Source organism: Dipodomys ordii, unplaced genomic scaffold, assembly GCF_000151885.1.
Source record: "Dipodomys ordii isolate 6190 unplaced genomic scaffold, Dord_2.0 Scaffold35, whole genome shotgun sequence".
NCBI lineage: Eukaryota > Metazoa > Chordata > Mammalia > Rodentia > Heteromyidae > Dipodomys > Dipodomys ordii.
In genome coordinates this window covers 4,462,941-4,470,229 of record NW_012267251.1, presented here as the reverse complement: position 1 = coordinate 4,470,229, position 7,289 = coordinate 4,462,941, and positions in this window count along the sequence as shown.

The following is a 7,289-nucleotide window of genomic DNA, read 5'->3' as shown; positions in this document are numbered from 1 at the left end:
GAGGAGGAGGAGGAGGAGGAGGAGGAGGAGGAGACTAAAATCTCGTGCCAGACATTGTATGAATGCCTGGAGTTTAATAAATACACTACTTGAGTCCACATTGCCTGTCTGGTGAAGAAGATGGCAGGGAGCCACAAAATAACCCAGCAGAACTTTGTCAGGCTCTGTCAGAACTTTGTGAATGATGAAGAATAAACCTCTCATGTTCTCTCCTCCATTGAGAGCTATGAGTCAGCAGAGTCCAACCCCGCGGCGCAATAGTCAATTATAATTTTTAGAATAGCTATTGCCTCTATTTCATGTTTATCATAAAGTATTTTATAAGTACCTACTTCAAAACATTTAAATTTTACTGTTGTTCAGCTCATTTACCACACTTCATTCTCATAAGAATTTACAAATACTTAACTGCACATAGAATTAAGATAGGAGCACACTGCATAGTCTTTTTTATAAACAATTTTAAAATCAGTGAACAAGTCAATGTCCATATCTCATCTACTGTCCCCATGCTGTTCCCAACATAGTCCCTGTTCACAGAAGGCCATTTCCTGTCTCTCTCATTCCCAGGCAGAATGAATAGTGTATCAATTTAGACCTGAGCACAACTCCTCAGTATTCTTAATCAAAATAGCCTTAACCATGCTGGGAAGGTGGGTCAGTGGTAGTGGGCTTGCTTTGCATGCATGAGGCCCTGGGTTCGATTCCTCAGCACCATATTAGCAGAAAAAGCCAGAAGTGGCGCTGTGGCTCAAGTAGTAGAGCTCTCGCCTTGAGCTGAAGAGCTGAGGGACAGCGCCCAGGCCCAGAGTTCAAGCCCAACCACCACCAACACACACACACACACACACACACACACACACACACACACACACAATAGAATAGCCTTAATGCAGTCAACAGTCGGCTGAAAACAAACCCAAGAAATGGATTCCATTATAAGCAGAGGTGATTATGTTTTCATGTGCTACATCCTTGGATGAATGAAGCAGTGTACATTAGGAAATATTCTTCAAAATTAAGAAGGGGGAGGGCAGGGATGGGAGAGGGAGGGAGGGCTGAGAATGTTGGAAGTGGTGACACTGACCAAGATAGATTTTTCTTCAAAAATGGCACCTCCTTTGTACAACTACTTAAAGATAATAATAAGGAACAACTAAAGAAGTTCAGGATGCTTGAGACACAAATACTGACATTTTAGTTGTATGAGCAAAATCGCAGGAAATGGACGGAGCATTTAGTGTGTGAAGAAAGACGCTGATGTCTCTAATGTGTGAGAGACCATCTCAGTAAATAGAATTGACTCATAATGAGTCAATTATTTTGTTTTATATCTTAATCAAAAAACAAGAGACATCCATCTTCACAAATTATAATATGTAATAGTTTGTGTGGTCATCAAAATGAATGAAGAAGAAAGATAATGGGAGAAGGGAAATAAATATAAGAATGGACACTTTAAGATAGAATCTGATGGGAAAAATTATCTATGGGAAGATGAAATTGTTGTTAAGTGTTTTACACCAGCAGAAGAACCAGTGGGCATGTGTAGCATAGAGGAATAATGGATGAACTCTGACAACAAAGAAAACATGGACTTGTGTTCCTTGCCTTTTTCCCTCTACTTCAGTTCCATCAAAAATGATGACAAGATTTGTGATTCATCCCATCTTTAAGTGGTCTCCTTGGTGACATATTGCATATGTTAATTATTCATTTAGTGAGATTTCTGTCTGAATTTCCTATGATACTTGAATACTAATTTTTCTACTTCCCCAAGCTTTAAATATATATATATATATATATATATATATATATATATATATATATATATATATATATCTCAGTTCCCTTTGAAAGATATAACTCGGAAAAAGAACCTCCTTTTATCTTATTCAAAAAATTCTGCTCTATTGTTCATACTTTCTGTGGAATCATTTGGAAAGATTTTCTTAAATAATTAATGAGTACAAGGCTAACACTCTTAACTGGGGAGAAATATAAATGCTGTTTGTTGACTGTCACATACTTGAAGCTATTTGAAGAATTTGTTTTGTGTTTCAAGCCAAGTATGGCAGCACTCTCCTGTAATTCCAGCATTCAGAGGCTGAAGCAAGAGCCCCATGAGTTGAAGACCAACTTGACCTACGTAGCTCCACCTGGTCTAAAAGAGTTCTGAAAATGCATTTTGTAAATAAAATGACTAAATGTTTTCTTGAATGTCCATGGTGCAAAATAAATTTGTAAAAGTCATACTAGTGTGACAATATAAGACCATGAATTCATTTAATCTGTTTTATTGGTGGTAATCATGTTAAGGTATTCTAAGTGCAACAAGTAGTGTCTCATAGACCTTGGGTTGTGCTTGTAATCACAGCTACTCTGAAGACCGAGACTGGGAGGATTACAGTTCAAAACCAGCCTGCACAGAAAACTCTGTAAGTCTCTATCTCTAATTAACTAAAAGCCAGGAAGGAGTCCTGGCTCAGATGCTAGACTGCCAACCATGAACAAGCAAGCATGGTGAACCTGATATCTCTGAGTTCAAGCTTAACATTGGCAGGGGGGAGGGAGGAAAATGGATATAGTATACAACCTTGGTGTGAATCCCAGCTTCTGATTACCTGGGCAACATAACAGAATGTTGAAAAATGATTTATTTGATTATGAGTAGTTAAAAATTATAAAAGCTTCATTAGTATAAATGTAAAGATCCAATACTACCACTGTCCTCTTTCAGAAAAATGATCCTCTGTCATATAAAACTAAGGTATGCTTAATTGCTTTAACTGCTTAGTCTATATAAAGTCAGATTCTTCAAGTTAATTCTTGGGATCTTGTTGGGAAACTAGGATGGATGATATCCATATCATACTTATATCATATTGATGCATATATATATAGGTATATTCATATATACACATATATAACTACACACACAATACTTATGTGTACACTATTACCCTAACTACCTTCTGTGTAAATCATAAAGTGCAGATTTTATATTGACATTCTAAACACCAAACATCAGGGGTTGGGGGCATTGCTCAGTTGGTGGAGCATTGCTCAGTTGGTTGAGTGCTAGCCAATGAGAGAACGGGGCAGGTACTGAATTCCAGTCCTGGTCTCAGACCTAAAAAATACAAAAAGAAGAAGAAAACATCACTCATCACCTCTGAAGATGACAAAACTCTGGAAAGCATATTGTATAGAACACAGAAAAGACGGATCAGTTTAGGTACCCGAGGGCTTCTGTGTGGACAAGAATGGAGATGTGTAGATGAATGGAGATGTGGAAATGAATGGCGATGTGGAGACGAATAGAGATGTGGAGATGAATGGAGATGTGTAGATGAATGGAGACGTGTAGTTGGCCCTGTGATCAGATGAGCTTTGTTTGTTAAGGAAGCATTTTATCACCTTCATAAATTTCAGTAAAAGGATCTCTATAGACATTTTCCTATGAATGTTTTGAGTGGTGATGTGTATAAGGTGGGTTTCTTTGTGCTCATCTGGAATCAGAGCACAACACCAAGGACGGTGGTTCAGGACCAGAGCCAAGCGTGTGCTGGGTTTCCAGCTGATCTCTACAAAGATGCAAACAGTTATCAATTGTAAGAGTCTCATTTTAAAGATTTCTTGCAATAAAATAACATCCTAGTGGAATGGAGAATTCTCACGCTTAGAATTACTCAAGCAAAGACTATTACTTTTTTTTTCCTGGGACATTGAATAAAACTTTTCAGTCTTCAAGAAGAGAAAGGCTTGTTTCTATTGTGAAAAGACAAGATTTCCCAGATAGGCACCAATGACTATAATTTTAGCAGCTCAGGAGGCTGAGGATCTGAGGATCTCACTTCAAAGCCAGCCTGAGCAAAAAAAATCTATAAAACTTTTATCTCTAATAAACTACCAAAAAAAGAGAGAGAGAAATAGAGCTGTGGCTCAAGAGGTAGAGTGTTAACCTTGAGGGGAAAAAAACCCTCAATGACAGCATCCAGGCCCTGAGTTCAAGCTCTAGGACTGCCACAAAACAAAACCAATAGTGCTTAATCTCCTTATATAGATTTTAATCCAATGTAAATTGCATATTGATGTTAGCCTATAACAAATATACCACATACCTACCAAATAAATGTACAATTATTATGCATTTTATAAGTATTTTCATATATTATGTATATATTAAGTATTAAGTACATATTTAAGAAAATGCAAAACCTTAGTATTATAGGCTCTGCAAAAGGTTATTGGATGCTTCATATTCCAGGCTGACAGGGTGAGATGTGTTGGTAATCCACACAGAATGTTACCTGACTACAGAGAATCTCAGAGGAAATCCAGCCCTTTCCGACTGACTGAGCTGAGCTGAGAGGGAACAGGATGCTCTGGATTTCGGGGCAGGTGTCATGTTCTAGAACCATCTTTGTGGTGGCCCAGGATGGAATCCCACATTCCACCGTGCACTTATGCAAAGCAGTACATGCACACAGACTTTAATCCATTACTGTTCTAGCAAGTGAATGCAGTAGTAAATTGAATTAAGCAAAACACACCATTTTCCCCCCACCCAATTATAGCTCTTATGGATCCAAGAGAGAAACATCTGCGGGACCAGTCATACTGTGGGCTGCAGACTGAGCTCAGCAGGAGCTCGTGGCTCATCTTTTGCACCCCTGGAGAACTCTTCTCACCAGAGCACAGGGCCCCGGAGGGCACCCTGGAGTAGAAGACAGCAAGCAGGCCCAAGGAGAGCCCAGCAGGGAATGGCAGGAATTGCCACTTCAAGGAAAAGCGAAGAGGTTCCTAGACATTGGATCGGTAGCTCATAGGTGTGCATCACCACCTCTTTGGAAAACAGCATAAAGCCTACTGTACATGAAGGTATTATTAGTCTTAAATAGAGTAAATAGTGAGTAGGTTGACTCTAGCTTAACAAGGTGCCAATTTGAATACACAGCTTGTTGCCTAAAGCTTCTGTATAATTTCTGTACACATAGCTCAGAGGAAGCCAAATGAATGATCCAAGCAAGAAACAGATGAAGGCAAACAAAAAATGGAGCAGCATGTATTATTTTTCTGTTGTAAAAACCGGCCCTTTTATTTGTTAAAAGGCCAGCTTTCACCCTTATTCTTAAGTATTAATGATAGATGGAATTGTTTATAGTATCTGGATTATAAACTTGACATACAAAAATTAAACCGAAGGAAATCTAAATATATCCCTCGTTTGTGTGTGTGTGTGTCTTTTTGGATTCTGTATAAAATGTGTTCAGTACTAAGAATCTTTTGTTTTCTTCCCTTAAAAATCCTAAAGAAGTTCTATAGGCTTTCCTAGAATGTTCTAAAATAAAACCCGGGCTGTGCATTCATTGCTTCTCTCCTTAATGAAGAGGCTGCAGGGCAGCCGGTTGTGTCAGGCGAAGTTCCGCCCATGTTGTTCTGACGTGCTCTCTTCCGTCTTCCCTCTTCTTCGGTTCTTGGACAGATAAAGATGTTTAGCTGTAGGCCAACACTCCTTGAGTTCTGCAGAAGTACCTACAGGGCAACAAAAACTGACGGGACGTCCGTGTGCTCTTATAACCTCCAGTTAATGCTTATGGGTTTCTGGTTTGTCTAATTCTACTTCAAATCCAACTCCCCTTCCAAACCATCTATCCTACCATCACTGCTCTCCAGCATCAAACACAAAGCCACGGAAATAATATTTCTAAGCAATATTTAGGCTTTGTGTCTGCCAATGGGCTTCCCATAGTACAATAGACAGGAAAGTGGAGATAAGTCTGTGTGTCTGTCTACTATCTATCTATCTATCTATCTATCTATCTATCTATCTATCTATCTATCTATCTATCTATCTGTCTGTCTGTCTGTCTGTCTGTCTGTCTGTCTGTCTGTCTATCTAGCTATCATCTCTCTGTCAATCTAAATAGATATATGTGTATATATGTATCTATCTATATAGATATGTATGTATAATTTATCAGTTGCTTCTCTAAAACCTGTAGTTATGTAAAGCTAATTATTCATTGCTTAGACAAATTGAAGAAAGACATATGACACATCACATTTATCATGAATGCTATTATTTATTATTTAATTAATTTCATCACATTAATTCTATCATATTTTTTCTAAAAGTCATGTGTCATAATACCCACAGGAATATTGTCTTTTCCCTGCTAGCAACAATCAGTAAGCAAAAGAGGAAAGACTCAAGAGTCAGGCAAAGATAAATGTCTCAGACAATCCATGGAAGAAATGTGCGTGCATGAAAACTTCAGGTATAACAACAGTGAGCTGGTGTTCTTTCTTTAAAATAGTAATGTCTTCCACCACTGAGCGGTGCTCTGAGCCTTAGAACTACAATATTTGCAAAACACTGCAGTTCTAAAAGCTCCTGTAAACATCGATATTTTACTGCTTTTTTTAAAAAACTGATTTTCTCTCAGTATTAAACATAGGGCATTACTTTATAAAAATAATTATGTAGTATAGCATGGTGACAAATCTGTAGTCATTAGAAAAATGATAATGTGATAATATTGTTTACTTTCCACCCACTCACTATCACAGGGGCGATCATGTTTCATACTTCAAGGCATTGATGTACTGTACCTTCACACAGTAAGTTATATAGGAACCATCAGCAACATTACTGAGACTGCAGGAAAATCTTAGTTTATTGTACTTGAGTACAAACACATGAGCTATGTATTTATAACTGACTTTTTATTTTCTTCCTGTGCTACATAAAACATCTTTATCAGAAGTTTTTTTTTTTACTTATTTAGATTAAATGCTGCACTTTTTAGCTTCTGGCAAGTTTATTTGAACTGCTGACTACTTCTGAAAAGCATCATTTGATATAGGGTATAGAGACATAGGAAATAGGGGAAAATACAGACAAAATATGACACTGCAACTGAGCACCAGGCTTCAGAGCTAACTACTAATTTCAGTGCTTAGATCTGGTCCCTGGTTCTCTAAGGTAGAATATGGCAATGTCTTTGCTTTTTTTCTTCTCTTTTGTGTACCTGAGCAATGCAAGATATCTACTTCTGGATCAAGTGTAGATCAAATGAGCTAATTCAAGGGAAATCCTCTCAAGGATACCAGGCATATGGTAAACATCCTATGAATGTTATTCACTACCATGTCTTCTTTATTTGCTAAAAAAATTTCAAATACATGGATCTAAAAAGGCTAGGGTTATAATCAATGAAAGCAAGCAGCAATATAGATCTTAAACAATAAAAGTAAGTTAATGTATCTTTTTTTTTTTTTTT